This window comes from Vipera berus, assembly GCF_964194415.1.
Source record: "Vipera berus genome assembly, chromosome: Z".
In the NCBI taxonomy this organism is placed as follows: Eukaryota; Metazoa; Chordata; class Lepidosauria; order Squamata; family Viperidae; genus Vipera; species Vipera berus.
In genome coordinates this window covers 133,154,697-133,176,562 of record NC_138205.1, presented here as the reverse complement: position 1 = coordinate 133,176,562, position 21,866 = coordinate 133,154,697, and the positions used below count along the sequence as shown (strand labels likewise).

General features: G+C 48.9%; 1 long non-coding RNA gene across 1 annotated transcript in view; it reads left to right on the top strand.

Annotated features, from left to right (window-relative positions):
* Positions 1–21,866, top strand: part of LOC308678092 — a 400,336-nt gene that overhangs the window by 186,113 nt on the left and 192,357 nt on the right. The gene's annotated exons all lie outside the window — the stretch shown is intronic.

Sequence of the window (21,866 nt, the reverse complement as noted above, 5' to 3'; positions counted from 1 at the left end):
GAGGGGAAGGGACCTCAGAGGTCTTCTAGTCCAACCCCCTCAAGCAGGAGACCCTTAAAGAATCACATAGGGGAAGGGACCTCAGAGGTCTTCTAGTCCAACCCCCTGCTCAAGCCGGAGACCCTTAAAGAATCACAGAGGGGAAGGGACCTCAGAGGTCTTCTAGTCCAACCCCCTCCTCAAGCAGGAGACCCTTAAAGAATCACAGAGGGGAAGGGACCTCAGAGGTCTTCTAGTCCAACCCCCTCCTCAAGCAGGAGACCCTTAAAGAATCACAGAGGGGAAGGGACCTCAGAGGTCATCTAGTCCAGCCCGCTGCTCAAGCCAGAGACCCTTAGAGAATCACGGAGCTGGAAGGGACCTCGGAGGTCTTCTAGTCCAACCCCCTGCTCTAGCAGGAGACCTTTAAAGAATCACAGAGGGGAAGGGACCTCAGAGGTCATCTAGTCCAGCCCCCTGCTCAAGCCAGAGACCCTTAGAGAATCACGGAGCTGGAAGGGACCTCGGAGGTCTTCTAGTCCAACCCCCTGCTCAAGCAGGAGACCCTTAAAGAATCAGAGGGGAAGGGACCTCAGAGGTCTTCTAGTTCAGCCCCCTGCTCAAGCAGGAGACCCTTAAAGAATCACAGAGGGGAAGGTACCTCAGAGGTCTTCTAGTCCAGCCCCGTGCTCAAGCCGGAGACCCGTAAAGAATCACAGAGCAGGAAGGGATCTTGGAGGTCATCTAATCCAACCCCCTCCTCAAGCAGGAGACCCTTAAAGAATCACAGAGGGGAAGGGACCTCAGAGGTCTTCTAGTCCAACCCCCTCAAGCAGGAGACCCTTAAAGAATCACATAGGGGAAGGGACCTCAGAGGTCTTCTAGTCCAACCCCCTGCTCAAGCAGGAGACCCTTAAAGAATCACAGAGGGGAAGGGACCTCAGAGGTCTTCTAGTCCAACCCCCTGCTCAAGAGCCTCTATTGCGCCACCATGAGCCCTGATGTGGCAGAGTGGCTAGAATGCACGTTTGCAGGCTGACTGCCCACAGCCAAGCGTTCGATCCTGACCATCTCAAGGTTGACTCAGCCTTCCACCCTTCCGAAGTCGGTCAAATGAGGACCCAGATTGTGGGGGAGCAATCCGCTGACTCTGCAAACTGTAAAGCACTGGGAAGTGGCATATAAGTCTAAGGGCTCCTGCTGTTGCTAAGGGAGGTGGAAGGTATGAGCCTGGGGTGGGGGTGAGAATCCGATTAAAAACATTGGATGCTTTTGCTCTGATAGTATAAGAGGCGGCCTTTTTCTTTACATTGTTTGCTCTGAATGGAATGAAGCTGCGGGGACCATATGTATAAATTCGATAAGAATGGCCCGCAAGATAACAGAAGTGAAGCTTGCGTTTTCTTTGGGGGGCTATTTAGAAAATGTGATTAATGACGTGTAATTAGGGGAGGGAGTTGGGTATGATACAATGGGTTTGGGAGAGGAGAATTCAGATTCTGGCATCCATGCACGAGTGCCGATGCTCCGTTCTCATTATTCTAGACTTTTTAGAAAAATAATGCCTGAATGTTGTTTGAACTGTCTCATTAATCGGAACCATGACGTTACGGGGACCTGGTGTGGAAGGGAAAAGACCAGCGGGAACCTCTTGGGGAGCAGGTGGGGGGACGGGTATCATAAGTGGGGGGTCCTGCACTGTTCTTGGGGTCAGTCCCAAGTACAAATGACCACAGGGCTGCTGCAGAGACTGCAATTTCAGGACCGGGTCATAAGTTTAACTTTTGTTTAAAGGATGGGGTCCACCATAATGTAAAACAGCTGATAACACCGGGGTCTCCAACCCCCGGTCCGTGCACTTGCACTGGTCCACAGCATGCCGGCAAGTGGGCCGCACAAATAAGCAAAGCACACGAAGCCAACACACACACACACACACACACACACACACACACACACACACAAGGTCCACAGAAAAACCTCTCTCCACAGAACCGTTCCCTGGTTCCCGAACGTTTGGGGGCCTCTCTGCTAAGAGAACCGTCCTGCATCAAGATCTCCCTGTTGCTTCCCGTCCTCCATTCCAGGGGTGTCAAACTCGCAATGTCGCGGGTTTGCTTCAATGGTGCTCCAAGTTGGGGTCCTGGGGGAGAATAGAATAGAATAGAATAGAATAGAATAGAATAGAATAGAATAGAATAGAATAGAATAGAATAGAATAGAATAGAATAGAATAGAATAGAATAGAATAGAATAGAATAGAATAGAATAGAATAGAATAGAATAGAATAGAATAGAATAGAATGCTATAAAGGATAGGATAGGATATAGGATAGGAAAAATAGGATAGAGGATAGGATAGAGGATAGGAGATATGAAATAGGATAGGAGATAGGATAGAAGACAGGATAGGATAGGACAGGAAAGATAGGATATAGGAAAGGATAGGATATAGGATAGGATGGGATAGGAGATATATAGGATAAGAGATAGCATAGGATAGGAGATAGGATAGGATAGAAAATATGGAATGGAATGGAATAGAATAGAATGCTATATAGGATAGGATAGGAAAGATAGGATATAGGATAGGATAGGGGATAGGAGATAGGATAGGAGATAGGATAAGATAGAAAAGATAGGATAAGATAGGAAAGATAGGATATAGAATAGGATAGGATATAGGATAGGATAGGAGATAGGATAGGTTATAGGATAGGAGACAGGACAGGACAGGATAGGAAAGATAGGATATAGAATAGGATATGCTACAGGCTATGAGATATGATATAGGATATGATATAGGATAGGGGATAGGATAGGATAGGAGATAGAATAGAAGATATGATAGGATATAGGATAGGATAGAAAATATGGAATAGAATAGAATAGAATAGAATAGAATAGAATAGAATAGAATAGAATAGAATAGAATAGAATAGAATAGAATAGAATAGAATAGAATAGAATGCTATATAGGATAGGATAGGAAAGATAGGATATAGGATAGGATAGGAGATAGGAGACAGGATAGGATAGAAAAGATAGCACAGGATAGGAAAGATAGGATATAGGATAGGATAGAGGATAGGATAGGAGATATATAGGATATGATATAAGATAGGGGATAGGATAGGACACAGGACAGGATAGGATAGAATAGGAAAGATAGGATAGGTCTAGGATAGGATAGGTTAGGATAGCATAGGATAGAGCTGGAACAGGCTATTTCTCCGAAAGGCTCCGGCTGAACTGGCAGCTTTCCCTTTCCCTTCCGACTTTCCCTTTAGGAGCTCCCTGCACAGGAGGGGGAAGGGCAGGTGCTCCAGCCCACCTGGGAGGAAGCCGATTGGGGAGAAACCTCAGGGTCTCTCAGGAAGCGGAGAGGATGCAGGAAGACCTCGCTCGATCACAATGGAGCTGGAAGGGCCCTCGGAGGTCCTCTAGTCCAGCCCCTGCTCGAGCGGGAGGCCCTTACAGAATCACAGAATCACAGGGCTAGAAGGGACCCTGGAGGTCTTCTAGTCCAGCCCTCTGCTCAAGCAGGAGACCCTTACAGAATAACAGAGTTGGAAGGGTCTTTGAAGGTCTTCTAGTCCAACCCTGTGCTCAAGCAGGAGACCCTTGACCATTTCAGACAAATGGCTGTCCCGTCTCTTCTTAGAAACCTCCAGGGTTGCAGCACCCACAACGTCTGGTGGCAAGCTGTTCCGCTGGTCATTCTCAGTGCTAGGAAGCGTGAAAGACCCCTGCCCTTTTAGAGGTGGTTCTCCTCCAGGGCTGGCTGGGGCATGCTGGGAGTTGAAGTCCACAAGTCCCACAGTTGCCGGGTTTGGACACCCCCGATATAGAACAACGAGGAACCGAGAGAAGTATTTGCTCCCCTCTGCCGTGTGGTTGGGAAGTCGTTTGTGGAAAACATTTTCTGCTTCTCTTATTGCAAAGGATTTCAATGGTTTCTCTGGATCTTTCTTGGATTTCAGAAAGAAGCATTAAAATACAATCATCAATCTCTCTCTTTTCTCATTCTCTTTCTTTCCCTTATTCTCTCATTCTCTTTTTCTTCTCATTTTTTCTCATTCTTTCTCATTCTCTCCCTTTCTCATTCTCTCCCAACTCTTCTTTTCTTTCTTCTCATTCTTTCCTTTATTTCTCATTCTATTGTTCTTCTCATTTTCTCATTCGTTCACTCTCATTCTCATGTACCTCAGGGAACACCTGCTGCCGGCGTCAACTTCCCTCCGCCCTGTGCGTTCCCACAGAGAGGGCCTCCTCAGGGTGCCACCGGTCAGAGAATGTAGATTGGTGGCCCCCAGGGGGAGGTCTTTCTCTGTGGGCGCCCCGGAGCTATGGAACCAGTTACCGGTTGAGCTCCGGACGGCGCCCGATCTTCGCTCCTTTCGCCGCGATCTGAAAACATACCTGTTCGAACAAGCCGGCCTGGCCTGAGGGGGGATTGGTGGGGTTTTTACTATCACTTTATTGGGGTTTTATTAATGTATTTATTGTTGGGCATGTATTTAATTACTTTTTAATTTTTGTAGCTTTGTGTTTTATTCTTGCCCTGTACACCGCCCTGAGTCCTTCGGGAGAAGGGCGGTATACAAATATTAATAAATTAAATTAAATTAAATTAAATTCTTTCCCTTTTCATTCTCTCTTCTCATTCTCTCACTTTCTTTCTCATTCTCTCCTCATTCTTTCCCTCATTCTTTTCTTTCATTCTCTCACCCTCTTTATTTTCTTTCCCTCCTCATTCCCTCATCTCATTTTCTTCCTCTTCTTATTCTACCATTTCTCTCATTCTCTCTATTCTAATTTTCTCATTCTTTTTCTCTCCCCATTCTTCCTCCTTCTGTCCCTTTCTCCTGTCATTCTTTCCTACCTTCCTCTTCTTTCCCTCTTCTAGAAAATTGTCTGTCGTTCTTTCTCTCAATCTACCATATTTCTCGTCCTCTCCCTCTCTTCTCGTCCTCTCCCCCTCACTCTGTGCCATTCTTTTCTCTTTCTTCTCATTTTTTTCTTCCCCTTCTTCTCATTCTTTTTCTTCTCATTCTCTCATTCTTCCTCTGACCCTCATTCTTTCTCTTTTCTCTCTTTTCATTCGGTTTGGAAGGTGGCTCAAGAACCCAAAGCAAACAAACTCACTTGGATTTCCAGCAGCAAAGTTTTGTTTAAAAAGAAGCATTTGCAAAGGCTTGGGGAGCTGAAGCCCACGTAGCAGTCCAGCCAGACCTTAAAGAACTGTTTGACACATTTTTATATCCTAAAACCCCCCCCCCTGCAATTCCCACCTCCCCTTTTGCACTCATCCCTTCCCCAATTATCTGGACCTAAAACTACTATCCCTTCCACGTTACAGGAAGTCCCTTCGTGCACATCCTATCTCTCACCCTCTATTAAAAAAGCTCCATTCTTATAATCATCTCTTATCTTTCTTTGTGATTATACCTTTGCTAGCTTAAGCTCTAAACTTGATCCTCAATTTTTGTGTTTCTTAGCTAGCAACCTCTGCTTTTTCTTATTTGCATGTAATTAACTTGTCTGAATTTCTGACTTTCCGGTGGCTTCCTCTCTCCACCTCTGGACTCATTAGAAATTTCTGAATAATAATCTACACCTTTCAATTCTCTTCTCCTTCTCTCCCTTTCTTTCTTTATCCTCATCCTCTCTTCTAATTCTGTGTCCTTCTCTTTCTAATTCTTTCTCTAATTTTCGTTCTCCTTCTGTCACTCTTTCATACCCTCTCCTTTCCCTCTTCTAGAAAATTGTGTCATTCTTTCTCTCTATTCTAATTCTCTTCTTTCTTTCTTTCTGTCATTCTTTCATACCCTCTTTCCCTTCTAGAAAATTGTGTCATTCTTTTTCTTTTCATCTATTTCTCATCCTCTCCCTCTTCTCATCCCAATTGTGTCATTCTTTCTTTCCCTTATTCTCATTCTCTTTTCTCCCTCATTCTCTTCTAATTCTGTCATTCTCTCATTCTAATTCTCTCTCCTCATTCTTTCTCTTTCTGTCCCTTTCATCCTTTCATCCCCTCTCTTCTAGAAAATTGTGTCATTCTTTTTCTTTTCATCTATTTCTCATCCTCTCCCTCTTCTCATCCCAATTGTGTCATTCTTTCTTTCCCTTATTCTCATTCTTCTCATTCTCTTCTTTCTCCCTCTCATTCTCTCTTCTAATTCTGTCATTCTCTCTCCTCATTCTTTCTCCTTCTGTCACTTTCATCCTTTCATCCCCTCTCTTCTAGAAAATTGTGTCATTCTTTCTCTCAATCTATTTCTCATCCTCTCCCTCTCTTCTCATTCTCTCCCAATTGTTATTCTTTCTCATTCTATTTGTCAATTTTCTTTTTTTCGCTGTCTTCTCCACAGAAACACACACCCACACACACACACAGAGAGAGAGCGCTCCATTTCTCCTCAAAAAGATTATTTAAGTACTGCTTCGGTTCATTGTTTACGCTGGAATTTTTTCTCCCCATGGAATGTAAGTAAAATCTCCCGTTTGTCCAATAAATGGTAAGTGCCAAAAAGAATTAAAAAAACACGATTGTTTTAGGGAGGAAATCCTGAGGGAAATCCTGAGGTAAACGGACGAAACACAAAAGGGCGGCCGGGAGGAAAAAAAAAAGAGGCGGGAAAAGAAAGGGGAAACTCCCCCTTCCCCCTCCCACACCCAAAAGGACCAATCCCAGCGCAGAGCGCCTCAGGCAGAGGCGCGCCGGCCCTCTCAGGCCAATCAGCTGTAAGTGTGCGTGGCCTGGCTCTCCCTGGTGACCTTTCCCTGAAGCGGCTGCTGAAGTGAAGGAGCGTCGCAGAGTTGGGGGGGAGGTTGGGGCTCCCCCCTCCCCTCGCAGTGAGCCCTCCGCCCCCAACGGGCCACGTGACTCCCCCCTCCCACTTCTGGACCCTATTCTGCAACCGGGCCTTCTGCTGGGCGAGGCTGTGGGGCCTAGTGGTTGCCCCTTGGGTGATTGTCTGGGGCTTTTCCTTTTTTTTCCCTTAAAAAAAAAAGCTGTATTCCTATTTTGTGGGTCAGCCCCTGGGAGCCATTCTGGAGTCAGAATGGCTCCCAGGTTCATATTGGCGGGGGAAGGAAGGCGAGGGAGGCAGGGAAGGAAAGGGATGGGGGAAGGAAGACGAAGGAGAGAAGGAAGGAAAAGGGAGGCAAAGAAGGAAGATGAGGCAGAGAAGGAAGGAAGACAAGAACGGAAGAAGGAAGACGGAGGCAGGGAAGGAAAGATGGATGGGGGAAGGAAGGAAGGAAGGAAGACGGAGAGAAGGAAGGAAAAGGGAGGCAGAGAAGGAAGGAAAGGATGGGGAAGGAAGGAAGGAAGACGAGGGACAGAAGGAAGGCAAAGGGAGGTAAAGAAGGAAGGAAGACGAGGCAGAGAAGGAAGGAAAGGATGGGGAAGGAAGGAAGACAAACGGAAGAAGGAAAAGGAGGGAGGCACGGAAGGAAAGAGATGGATGGGGGAAGGAAGATGAGAACGGAAAGAAAACAAGGGAGGCAAAGAAGGAGGGAAGCCAAGGGAGGCAGAGAAGGAAGGAAGGAAAGATGGATGGGGGAAGGAAGGAAGACAAGAGAGGGAGAGAAGGAAGGAAGACGAGGGAGGCAGAGAAGGAAGGAATCCGTCTCTTTCCTTCCCTGCCTCCCTTGGCTTCCTTCTCTCGTTCCGTCCTTGTCTTCCTTCCTTCCTTCCTTCGTCCAACTTTCTTTTGTTGCTTTCTCCCATCCATCCATCCATCCTCCTTCCCTGCCTCTCTAGTCTTCCTTCCTTCTCTTCCTCTCGTCTTCCTTCCTTGCCTCCCTCGCCTTCCTTCCCCCGCCCATCTTTTTTTCCTTCCTTCTCTGTCCATTCCATATATTGTTCTGTTCTATTCCATTCCATATTTCCTATTCTATTCCAATTCTAATTCTCTAAATCTTCTTTTCTGAATTCTATTTTATTCGACTCTGTTCTGTTCTGGATATTCTATTCTGTTCCAATCCATATTTTCTATGCTGTTCTGTTCTATTCCATGCTATATTTTCTATTCCACGGCTTTTCAACCTTTGCACTTATTGTACCACTTTTAGGATATGGCAACATCCGAGTACCACCAGTCGCCTAGCAAGGTGTCAAAAACGTGATGACTAAAAAAAATACAGGAAAAAAGTGATGAAGTACAGGTAGTCCTCGACTTACAACAGTTTGCTTAGTGACCGTTCGAAGTTACAATGGCACTGCAAAAAGCCCCCCCCCCAAGCCACAGCCGAGCAAGACACCTACCTGCCCGGCCGGCGGCGCTCTTCCTCCTGTTCGAGGTTTTCATAGTAGTGAGCATTTCTGTTGAGGATTGGCAGCGAGGGTGGGGTGGGGTGTTTTGTTTTTATTTTGCCCCCCCCCCCACTGCTGGGTGGTTGCAGCAGGTTTTGGTCACTTCCCATGACCCTGTGACCGTCATAAATATGAATCAGTTGCCAAGCATCTGAATGTAAATCGCAAAACCCTGGAGATGCTGCAACATGCTCCAAGGGATCTTGGAGGTCATCTAGTCCAACCCCCTGCTGAAGCCGGAGACCCGTAAAAAATCAGAGCTGGAAGGGATCTAAGAGGTCATCTAGTCCAATCCCCTGCTCAAGCATGAGACCCTTACCGAATCACAGAGGGGAAAGGGCCTCAGAGGTCTTCTAGTCCAACTCCCTGCTCAAGGCCCTCTACTGCACCACCCTGAGCCCTGATGTGGCACAGTGACTACAATGCAGGCTTGCGGGCTGACTCTGCCCGCAGCCAGGAGTTCGATCCTGACCGGCTCAAGGTTGACCCGGCCTTCCCAGGTTGGTCAAATGAGGACCCAGATTGTGGGGAAACAATCCGCTGACTGTGCAAACTGCTTAGAGAGGGCTGTAAAGCACTGTGAAGTGGCATATAAGTCTAAGGGCTGTTGCAGTTGCTCAGGGAGGTGGAAGTTATGAGCCTGGGGGTGTGTGCGAATCCGGTTAAGGCCAGAGGGAAACCTTTACGGAGACTTGGTGTGGAGGGAGAGAGACCAGCAGGAACCTGTTGGGGACCAGGTGGTAGGACAGGTAGAATACGTGGGGGGGGGGGTCCTGCAGTGTCCTTGGGGTCAGTCCCAAGTGCAAATGACCCTAGGGCTGCTGCAGGGACTGCAATTTCAGGACCGGATCATAAGTTTAACATTTTTTTTAGAGATGGGGTGCACCATAATGCAAAACAGCTGTTAACACAGGGGTGAGATAACTGCGGTGAGATAGTCTTGGGTGCCTTGAAAGTTCCTGAGGAGAAGGTTCTCCAACTACATGCGTTATAGTTTGTTCTGGTCTACCACAGTTGCCTTGCGAGCTCTCAGCCATTCCCCACTTAAAGAGCTTTGTCTTAGCATGTGGCCTGTCTGGATTCTATCAATCAATCAGAATAGAGTTGGAAGGAACCTTGGAGGTCTTCTAGTCCAACCCCCTACCATTTCAGAGCAGTGGCTGTCCAGTCTCTTCTTAAAAACCTCCAGTGATGGAGCATCTGTAACTTCTGATGGCAAGCTGTTCCACTGGTTAATCCTCACTCATTGTCACGGTTTCTCCTTCATTCCAGGCGTTTTCTCTCCTTGATTTGTTTCCATCCGTTGTTTCTTGTCCTGACTTCAGATGCTTTGGAGAATACGTTGACTGCTATCGCGTCCCTCCCCTAGTCCTTCTTTTCTCTAGACTAGGTAAAGGTAAAGGTTCCCCCACACATGCGTGCTAGTCGTTTCCGACTCTCGGGGCCGGTGCTCATCTCCGTTTCAAAGCCGAAGAGCCAGCGCTTGTCCGAGGACGTCTCCGTGGTGACGTGGCTGGCATGACTAGACGCCAAAGGCGCACGGAACGCTGTTACCTTCCCACCGGAGCGGTCCCTATTTTTCTACTTGCATTTTTACGTGCTTTCGAACTGCTAGGTTGGCAGAAGCTGGGACGAGTAACAGGCACTCACTCTGTTACGCGGCACTCGGGATTCGACCCGCCAAACTGCCAACCATCTGATCAACAAGCTCAGCGTCCTAACCCACTGAGACACCGCCATACCCAAATTCTGCAACCATTCTTCATATTTTGGTCTTCAGGCCTTTAATCAACTTAGTTGCTCTTCTCTGCAGTTTTTCCAAAGTCTCAAAATACTTTAATGTGATCAAAACTAGATGCCCTATTCCAGATGTGGCCTTACTAAGCTTCACAAAGCGTTAGTAATCCTTCTTGTGATTCTGATTCTATGCCTCCGTTTATACAACCAAGAGTCGTACTGTATTATTAGCTTTCTTGGCTGCTGTCAGAATCCATTTATATCACATTTCATAAATGTATAGGTAGAACAATGTTGCTGGCATCAACTTCCCTCCGCCCTGTGCGTTCCCACAGAGAGGGCCTCCTCAGAGTGCCACCGATCAGAGAATGTCGATTGGTGGCCCCCAGGGGGAGGTCCTTCTCTGTGGGTGCCCCGGAGCTATGGAATCGGTTACCGGTTGAGCTCCGGTTGGCGCCCGACCTTCGCTCCTTCCGTCACGATCTAAAGACATTCTTATTTGAACAAGCCGGCCTGGCCTGATGGGGGATGGGGTTTTTTTTATTGTTATTTTAATATTTGTATTTACTGTTTTTAGTTGGGCATATATTTAATCCCTTTTAACTTTTGTATCTCTGTATTTTTTATGCTTGCCCTGTTCACCGCCCTGAGTCCTCCAGGAGAAGGGTGGTATATAAATAAAATTATTATTATTATTATTATTATTATTATTATTATTATTATTATTATTATTATTATTATTATTATTAATTATTATTATTATTATTCTGGGGATTCTGCCATCTCTCCGAGGGGGGGGGAGAGGATAGTTACTTAAGGCGATCTTCAAACAACAGGGAAATGGTTGAACTGGGGGAGGGAGGGGGAGACACAGATCTGGATCGCATCTTCATTTACAACTGAAAAAGGAAGAAGCAATAACAATAAAACCAAGGAGAGCTTCCCTTTCCCACGGAAGGGCCTGACACCTAAGCAAATGATGAGAGCCTGACCAAATGGATGAGGGGAGGGGCTGAAATGGGAATGCTTTATAGGATTGAAATGTAACTTTGTTAGATTCCGTCTTGTATTGCCACAATCGATTCCATCCTAGTAAACATTTTCCTTTTGGACAAACTTGCATCCAAGAGTTCTTATTTCCTAAGATGTGGATTGAGGTGGGTCCTGACAGTAGACGGAATCTGCTATAAGAGTCAACCTGGAAGGGAAAACCTTACCGGGGGACTTTGCAACAAATACAATGTCTGGCGACGAAGCAAGGGAGGAGGGAAGCCCCATGGAGGGGGAGTCTTCCCCCCAAATGGAATCCCAGAGACAATGGGAAGCTGAAGCGGCATATTTCCCCAGGGAAGAAGCGGTGGAGCAGTACGACCGAAAACCCCGGTGGTCGATGGGCGTTGGAAGGAAAAGTGAGTGGGAAAAGGCTTCGGGAGAAGTGACCCTGAGGCGGAGTAACCACCAACCGGAATGGAGGCAAGAGATGGAGAGTTCCCTGCACGCCAGTGAAGAGGAGCGGATCCTGGAAAAGGCCATTGATCTGATGAAAACAACCCTGAGCTCACTAAGGGAGGAGAGAGCTGAAAATCGCAACCGAGGCAGCGCCTGGGGACGCAACTGGAAAGGTAACGGAGGGGATCCAGCACCTGAAACCCCGGGGCCGTCCAATGGAACAGGAACTGCTGCCTCAGCAGTAACCCCCCCCCCAGAACCACAGACGGGGACCAGGATGAGGAGCGATACCGGCCACGGCGCAGACAACGCTCCAGCCAAAGACTCCCGCTCCTGGAAGTCAAATTCAAGGGGGAGCCATCACGACTGGGATTCCTCCTAACCCAAGTCCTCAGCTACATGGAAGAGTACGGCCGGGATATCCCTAGTGACAAAACACGCATCCGAATTGTGCAATCTGCCCTGGACGGATCGGCTGCGGACTGGGTGGTGAACTTGCATGACTCCAACGCCCCAGAACTCGACGACTTCAACCGATTCATGTCATCTTTGAAGCGGCGGTTCGAGGATCCTTTGACTGACCGTAAGGCCCGAGAGAGAATCAAAACGGTGAGGCAGGGCAGGCGAGCAGTGGCTGATTATACCCAAGAATTCCGAGCCATTGCCAGCAAGCTGAACTGGCCAGAAGACATACTCCTTAGCCACTTCAAAGACGGTCTAAACTACGACCTATATGACGCTTGCCTGCCTCGAGGAGACCCACCCCATCTCGACGACTGGTACATCCTGGTGGAGGAAGTGGAAATAGACCTACTGAAGAGACACCGCAGAGGAAAACCATGGGGCCGCCTGCCACCCGAACAAACACGCGAGGGGGAAAAACCACCAGCCACAGCCAAAAAATCAACAGGTTGCTTCAACTGCAGGAGAGAGGGCCACCGTGCTGCAGAATGTCGTTCAAAAGCCCCCCCACGAAAACCAGAGGCATCATCCTCCAAGAAGCCAGGGAAGCCCCAAGGCAACACAAAAGAATCTTCCATGAAGGGGACAGAGGCTGTAGAGTCCACAATTCCTGCCAGGAACTGGGATTGGACTCTGGCCTGCACCGCAGGGACGGTGGACAACTCGGAAGACAGCTCAGAGGGAGAACCATTGGTAAGTGGACCCCTTCCACCCATACTTAAGACAGTGACTATATTAGCTTCCCCTATGCCTAAAGCAGCCAAAATAAAAGCTCTGATAGACTCTGGGTGCATCCGCTGCCTTATTAGCCCAACGCTGGTGGAGAGATTGAGCATCCCAGTGAGGAGGCTAAAACAACCAATCTCTTTTAGTCAATTAGATGGGACTATAGCAGGGGGGGGGACCAGCTACCCTAGCCACTCTACCAATCCACATGTCCCTGGGGTCTCATGAGGAAGACATAACGTTTATAGTGGCCCCAGGCATGGAATGCCCAATGATTTTAGGACTGGAATGGCTGAAGAAATGGAACCCCGGGATAAACTGGAGGACAGCAGAACTCAACTTCCCAAAAGTGGAACAGGAAAACGTAAAACCCCCAAAAATCCCCCCAACCCAGAGGGAGGAGACACCAGCAGTGGGGAAAGAGAAGGGGTTACCAGAGATACCAGAGGAATACATAGACCTGGCTGAGGTCTTCAGTGAGGAAAGAGCAGATGAACGTCCCCCCCACCGCCCCACAGACTGCACCATAGAATTCAAACCTGGGGCAAAACTCCCAAAACCCAGGATGTATGCCATGAGCCCAAGGGAAATGGCAGAAATGGAAAGATTCATAAAGAAAAACTTAGAAAGAGGATTTATTGAGCCTGCCAAACCCATAGTGGCCGCCCTGGTTCTGTTCAGGGAGAAGAAAGATGGTTCTTTCCGCTTGTGCGTGGATTACCGGAATCTGAATACAATTAGTGAATGTAATCTGTACCCCCTTCCCCTAATGAAGGATATGCTATCCCACCTATCGAAAGGAAAGATTTTTACCAAACTAGACCTGAGGGAAGCATACTACCGTATTAGGATTAAGGAAGGAGACGAATGGAAGACTGCATTCAACTGCCCAATGGGGTGCTATCAATTCAAAGTATTGCCATTCGGACTGCAAGGGGCCCCCGCAGTCTTTATGCAATTAATTAATGACGTGCTGAGAGAGCACCTATATAAGGGGGTCCTGGTTTACCTTGATGACATCCTTATCTTCACAGAAACCAAAGAGGAACATATCAAACTAGTCAGAGCAGTCCTGAAGAAGTTGCGAGCTGCCCATTTATATGCTAAATTATCGAAGTGTGAATTCCATCAGGAAAAAATCGACTACCTGGGATATCGCATATCTCCAGAGGGCATCGAAATGGACCCTGAGAAGGTCAGGGCAGTACTAGAGTGGGCACCCCCCCCCGCACACGGAAGCAATTGCAAAGTTTCCTGGGGTTTGTAAATTTCTACCGCCAATTCATCCCTGCATTTGGCCAAATAGCCATGCCCCTCACAAATTTGTTGAAAATGAAGGGGGGGTCACCCATGAAACCCAGCCAGCCTTTAAAATGGTCAATGGAATGTCAAGCAGCATTTGAGAGGCTAAAGAGACTTTTTTCTGCTGAACCTGCCCTAAAACACCCAGATCCCGACAAACCTTTTGTAATACAGGCAGATGCTAGCGATGTAGCAGTCGGAGCCGTATTACAACAGGAAAATGATGAGGGGACGTTGCAACCATGCGCATACACATCCAGAAAACTCACAGAAACAGAACAACGCTGGCCAATATGGGAAAAAGAGGCATTCTCGTTGAGGTGGGCATTACTAACATGGCGCCAATTTTTAGAAGGAAATAAAATACCTTTCCAGGTCTGGACAGACCACAAGAATTTGGAAGCACTAAAAACGCCCAGGAAGCTCACTCCTAAGCAAGCCCGCTGGTCCCAACATTTTCACCGATTCAATTTCACTCTCAAACACTTACCGGGGGGAAAGAACTTCCTGGCAGATGCATTATCCCGCATGCCCCAATATAACAGCACAAGAGTTACTGACTTTAAACCACTTGTACCGGAACAACAACTGGCAGCACCAGTCACCACCAGGGCACAAGAAAAAATGAAGCCAAAAGTAGATAGCCAAACTGGAATAGAATTCAGGAAATCTTTGGAAAGTGATGAATGGTTCCAGAAAAATAAACATTTGTGCACAATTAAAGATGGACTGCCATGGGTGGGAGAGAAGCTATATATACCTGCCACACAGAGAATCAATTTCATGCAACTGTGCCATGATACAAAATCAGCAGGACACTTTGGCTTTGTAAAAACCTTACACTTAACTAAAAGGCAATTTTGGTGGCCATCTATGAAAAAGGACATAGAAAGCTATGTGGGTAGCTGTCAAATTTGCGCGATGGCCAAAAGACTGCAAGGGAAACCACCAGGTCTGTTACAACCGGTGGCAAACCCCTCAGCCCCATGGAAAGAAATAGCCATGGATTTTATCGTAGAACTGCCAGAAAGTAATGGAAACACCGTAGTCTGGACTGTCACAGATCTGTTCTCTAAGCAAGTACACTTCATACCTTGCCAAAAAATCCCGACCGCAAAAGCATTAGCAAAACTTTTTGTACAGCATATTTACAGATTGCACGGGGTACCACAACGCATCATAGCTGACAGAGGGGTGCAATTTACGTCGACATTTTGGAAAGAATTTTTATCCCTCTTAGGAACCACCCAAGGACTGTCATCTAGTCACCATCCTCAGACAGACGGAGCTTCTTAATAATATTTATTTATTTATTGATTGATTGATTGATTGATTGATTGATGGGATTTATATCCCGCCCTATCTCCCGAAGGACTCAGGGCGGCTAACAACAAAACATATAATAAGTACAGAAATCAAGATAAAAATAAAATTGAAATCATCTGTGCAATAAATTAAAATTAAAGAATTAAAAAATAAATTAAAAATTCTAAATATAAATTAATTAAAATGCCTGTCAGTCCAGGTCAGCCTGGTGGAACAGGAGTGTTTTGAGGCCGCGGCGAAAGGATTGGAGGTTTTGGGCCATCCGAAGCTCAGGGGGGAGCTGATTCCATAGGGCTGGCGCTCCCACAGAGAAGGCCCTCCCCCTGGGGGTTGCCAGCCGACATTGCCTAGCTGACGGTACCCTGAGGAGGCCTTCTCTGTGTGAGCGTACTGGACGATGGGAATTTGTTCCCGGCAGCAGATGGTCCTGCAAGTATCCCGGGCCTAAGCCATGTAGGGCTTTAAAGGTAAGTACCAGCACCTTAAATCTCACCCGGAGGGCAACTGGTAGCCAATGCAGCTCACGCAGGAGGGGTGTAATATGGGAGTATCGGGGTGCTCCCATCACAACCCGTGCAGCTGAAGCCTCCGGGTGGTCTTCAAGGGCAGCCCCATGTAGAGAGCATTACAGTAATCTATACGGGAGGTAACGAGTGCGTGGGTGACTGTACGTAGGGCATCTCGGTCCAAAAAGGGGCGCAATTGGTATATAAGACGAATCTGTGCAAATGCCCCCCTAGCCACGACTCCAATATGATCTTCAAAACTGAGTCGTGAATCTAGGAGGACGCCCAGATTGCGTGCTCTATCAATGGGAGGTAACATCTCTCCTCCTATAGTCAGAGATGGAACCTCTTGGACTAAACGAGATGACGGTATGTACAGCCACTCAGTCTTGGCCGGGTTGAGTCGAAGCCTGTTTTCTCCCATCCAAATCTGTACCACTTCCAGGCAACGGGACATCACATCGAGGGCATCACTGGGTTGGTTCGGGGTGGAGATGAATAGCTGGGTATCATCAGCATATTGATGATATTTCACCCCGAAGCCACAGATGATCTCTCCCAGCGGCTTCATATAGATGTTGAACAGGAGGGGCAAGAGCACCGATCCCTGAGGCACTCCACAACTAAGAGGCCTAGGGCTTGACCTCTGCCCTCCTGCCAACACCGTCTGCGAACGGTCCGAGAGGTAGGAGGAGAACCACCGCAGAACGGTGCCTCCCACTCCCAGCCCCTCAAGACGACGCAGTAAGATACCATGGTCGATGGTATCAAAAGCCGCTGATAGATCTAATAGGACCAGGACAGAGGAATAACCTCTATCTCGGGCCCGCCAGAGATCATTCACCAGTGCGACCAATGCCGTCTCCGTGCTGTGCCCGGGTCTGAAACCCGATTGGTACGGATCTAGATAATCAGCTTCCTCCAATATACTTGAACAATATCTGAGATGCTTTATTAATTTTCAGCAGTCCGACTGGACGGACCTACTGCCTTTCGCAGAAGTAGCATATATTAATGCAGTCCACTCAAGCACAGGTTACACCCCTTTTCAAGTAGCTACAGGCCAGAGTTTCAACCCAATACCAGAACTAACCCAAAAAGAACCGGTCATCCCTGATCTGAAGGAATGGATTGCTCAATTACAAAATACAAGGCCAATCGTTAGGAAAGCGTTGGAAGATGCCAGAAAAGCATACAAGACACAGGCAGACAAAAAAAGAACCGATCCCACACCATTTAGGGTAGGAGAGATGGTATATTTATCCATAAAATACCTGAAATCACTCCAACCCTGGAAAAAACTAGGACCAAAATATATTGGACCCTTTCCAATTAAAAGAATCATAAACCCAGTAACAGTTGAATTAGAACTACCCAAAAAATCTAGACGAATACACCCAACCTTCCACTGCAGTCTATTAAAGAGAGAACAACAATCACCACTACGAACAAAAATCCCACCACCACCACCCCCCATCATGGTGGAAGGAGAACAGCATTTTGAAGTGAAAGAAATCTTAGATTCCAGAAAACACCATGGAACGATACAATATTTAGTGGCATGGAAACACCTCCCCTCCTCAGAAAATGAGTGGGTTAACAAACTCCATGTTAAAGCACCTAAGTTGCTTAAGAGGTTTCATACAGAATATCCGAACAAACCAGGCTAACATTTATATGTTTTCTTTCCCCACAGATGGACTCATCTTTTTTCTGAAAGGAGAGCCGAATGTCAGAATCCATTTATATCACATTTCATAAATGTATAGGTAGAACAATGTGCTTATTCTGGGGATTCTGCCATCTCTCCGAGGGGGGGGGAGAGGATAGTTACTTAAGGCGATCTTCAAACAACAGGGAAATGGTTGAACTGGGGGAGGGAGGGGGAGACACAGATCTGGATCGCATCTTCATTTACAACTGAAAAAGGAAGAAGCAATAACAATAAAAACAAGGAGAGTTCCCTTTCCCACGGAACGGCCTGACACCTAAGCAAATGATGGGAGCCTGACCAAATGGATGAGGGGAGGGGCTGAAATGGGAATGCTTTATATGGGATTGAAATGTAACTTTGTTAGATTCCGTCTTGTATTGCCACAATCGATTCCATCCTAGTAAACATTTTCCTTTTGGACAAACTTGCATCCAAGAGTTCTTATTTCCTAAGATGTGGATTGAGGTGGGTCCTGACATTCTGTGTGTGTGTGTGTGTGTGTGTTTGAGTTTGAGTTTCTGTTTGTTTGTGTGTGTGTGTGTGTGTGTGTGTGTGTGTGTGTGTGTGTGTTTCCGTGAGCCGAGGGTCTTCCTAGTCCTTCTGGGAGGCCGGTGACAGAACGAAGTCTTCCCTCCGAAAAGAGTTGGAAGGGACCCCTGGAGGTCATCTAGTCCAGCCCCTCCCCGGCTCGCGCAGGACAGACCCTTTCCCAATCCCAGGAGGACAGAGTTGGCGGGGACCTTGGAGGTCATCTAGTTTACCCGCCTTTTCGAGCAGGAGACCCTGACAGAATCATAGAGTAACAAGAGTCGGAAGGGACCTTGGAGGTCATCTAGTCCAGCCCCCTGCCCGAGCAGGAGACCCTGACAGAATCATAGAGTAACAAGACTCGGAAGGGACCTTGGAGTTCATCTAGTCCAGCCCCCTGCTCGCGCAGGACAGACGCTTTCCCAATCCCAGGAGGACAAAGTTGGCAGGGACCTTGGAGGTCATCTAGTCCAGCTGCCTTTTCGAGCAGGAGACCCTGACAGAATCATAGAGTAACAAGAGTCGGAAGGGACCTTGGAGGTCATCTAGTCCAGCCCACCCCCCCTGCTCGTGCAGGACAGACGCTTTCCCAATCCCAGGAGGACAGAGTTGGCGGGGACCTTGGAGGTCATCTAGTCCAAGCTCCCTGCCCGAGCAAGAGATCATTACAGAATCACAGGCTTGGGAGGGACCTCGGAGGTCATCTAGCCCGACCCCTCTGCTGAAGCAGGAGACCCTTACAAGAAGCCCGGAGTTACGGAGCTGGCTGGGATCTCGGAGGTCTTCTAGTCCAGCCCCCTGCTCGAGCAAGAGATCCTCACACAATCGCAGAAGCCGGAGAGGCTCCTGTTCGAGCAGTGTGTGTGTGGGAGGGGGGGAGAGGGCTGGACTGGATGACCTCCGAGGTGCCTTCCCTCCCAGTTCCGATGGAAAGGGGGAGGGGGAGGGGCCGCTCCTTGCAAAGAGCAGCCAGGCTGGCTTTTCCAAACGGGGAGGGGGCTCCGGGGAGGGGGGGTCTTTGGGGTGGGTGGGGGGGAGGGGAGACGGCCCGAAGCGGCCGTTGCGCGATGAATAAAGGCGGAGGAAAATTTATCTCGGCTTTGAGCGGCCCGCCTGTTTGCTGGGGCTGGGGGGGGTGGGGGGGTGAGGGAGGGGGGGATCCTTCTGGATCTTTGCTTTCCTTTTCGATCACGTGGTTTCCAGGCAGCACCGCCGCCCAGAGACTTTCGCTTTCTTCCCCCGCTATTCAGACGCGGCTTCTTTCCCGGGAGGGGGAGGGGGAGGGGAAGAAAGGGGGGGAAGGGGGCCGGCCTCCAGTTAAGAGCGGGGGGGGGAGAGAGGTGGGGAAGGGTCACAGATGGGGCGGCCGAGAGGCAGGGGAGAGAGCTGGGGGCGGCTCTGGGGAGAACAACCCCAGGCTTTCAAGAAGAGTCTGGACCGCCCTTTGGTCCGGAATAGTCTCTAGCTCGAGCAGGGGGTTGGACTAGATGACCTCCGAGGTCCCTTCCATAACTCTGTCCCATCTATGATTCTGTCAGGGTCTCCTGCTCGAGCTAGGGGGCTGGACTAGATGACCTCTGAGGTCCCTTCCATAACTCTATCCATCCATGATTCTGTCAGGGTCTCCTGCTCAAACGGGGCTGGACTAGATGACCTCCCAGGTCCCTTCCATAACTCTGTCCCATCCGTGATTCTGTCAGGGTCTCCTGCTCGAGCTAGGGGGCTGGACTAGACTAGAGGACCTCTGAGGTCCCTCCCAACTCTCTTGCTCGAGCAGGGGGACGTGGACTAGATGACCTCCAGGGTCCCATTCCAACTCCATTATTCTATCACTCTGGAAGGGTGGGGTCTCCTGCTCAAACGGGCTGGACTAGATGACCTCGGAGCTCCCTTCCATCCCTGCTATTCTGCAATTCCCTCAGGGTCTCCTGTTCCTCCACTGGGGCTCGACTAGAAGACCTCATTCTGTCGTTCTGTGAGGGTCCCCTGCTGGAGCAGCCGCTGCGCGAGAAGATCTCCGCGGCCCCTTCCAATTCTCTCATGCCGTCAGGGTCTCCTGCTCCAACGGGGTTGGACTAGATGACCTCCGCGGTCCCTTCCAACTCTGCCCTTCTTGTTAGATGTTTTTGTGCCAGCCCATGGCAGTTCCCCAAATAGGTCATCAGATGGGAGCAAAGAGGCTTCTTTGCTCCCACTGGTGGGTCAGGGGTCCCCGGCCCCTGCAGCCCCATTGGCGAGAGTGTTTTATGGTTAGGGAGGGGCTGAGACCCCCCATAAATACCTCTGCTCAGGGGCTGCTCTTTGTCCGTTCTTTTCTTTCTCTCTTGCATGCATTCTCTCTCTATCATACAGGCATGGATGCCTCCATGCCATATAGCTCTTTCTATATAACCTGTCGATGAATAAAGCTTCATAATGACTGCATTTCTGCATTCTGCCTTTTTTACTTGGGAGCACCTTAACGATCCATCGATCTCTCGTGAGTTCATCTCACAAGTTGGTAGCAGAGAGGATGGCTGGCTTAAGGTAACGCTTTCAAGCCTGCAGATAGCAGTAAGATGCCTAGATTTGAAACTGAAACGGATGGCAGGAGATCTCCGATTGTGACCAGAAGTCTTCAATCAAGATCAGCAGCTCTGCTTCCAGCCCCTGACGCAAGCTCAGCGCCAGGAACACCTTTACAAGCCTCCCTACAACTGCACGCCACAGAGGGAAGCATGGAAGGCGTACAGTCCGCCCAAGACTGTCCAGATGCAGCAGAAGCAGTCCGGGCCCAACACAGGCACCGCTTGGACCAAATGGATCCGAGGGGGGGAAAGAGTCCGTCTCCTAGCAGGGGTCCCCCTCCCGCAATTCCCAGGCGGTGACGGCAAAGCGAAAGTAGGCAAAGAACGTTTCCCCGCCCACCGGAATGTAAGAGGAGGAGGGAGGAGGGAGGGAGGGAAGGAAGGAGAGAAGGAAGGTGCAAGGGAGGGAGGAAGGGGTGATGGAAGGAAGGGAGGAAGGGAGGAGGGAGGGGGAAGGGAGGAAGGGACAGAGGAAGGAAAGGAGAGACAGTGGAAGGAAGGCAAGAAGGAAGGAAGGAAGGAAGGAAGGAAGGAAGGAAGGAAGGAAGGAAGGGAGGGAGGGAGGGAGGGAGGAAGGAAAGAAGGAAGGAAGGAAAGAAGGGAGGGAGGGAGGGAGGGAGGAAAGAAGGGAGGAAGGAAGGAAGGAAGGAAGGAAGGAAGGGAGGGAGGAAGGAAGGAAGGGAGGAAGGGAGGAAGGAAGGGAGGGAGGGCCAGTCCCAGCCTCCCCTCCCAGGTGAGGAAGACTCTGGATTCTTTGTGTGTTTGTGAAAATGACTTTTACGGAGAGGAAAGTGCTTGCAGGGAAGATAGGCGGCATCTCACAGGCCGGAAAGGAAGATGGAGAGGAAGGGAGAGAGGGATGGAAGAAAGAAGAAAGGAAGGGAGGGAGGGGTGGGAAGGAGGGAGGGAGGGGTGGGGGAAGGAAGGAGGAAGGGAAGGAGAAAAGGAAGGAGGGAGGAAGGAGGAAGGGAGAGACAGTGGAAGGAAGGCAAGAAGGAAGGAAGAGGAAGGGGGCAGAAGGAAGGAATTAGAAGGGAGAGGAAGGAAGGGACTGAGGGAGGGAGGGAGGAAAGCAGGAAGAAAGACAGGAAGGAAGGAAAGAGGAAGGAGGGAGGGAGGCAGGAAGAAGGAAAGGAAGGAGGGAGGGAGGCACAAGGGAGCGGGAAGGCAGAGAGGGAGGGAGGAAAGAAAGGAGAGAGAGTGGAAGGAAGGCAATGAAGGAAGAGGGAGGGAGGGGAGGAAGGAAG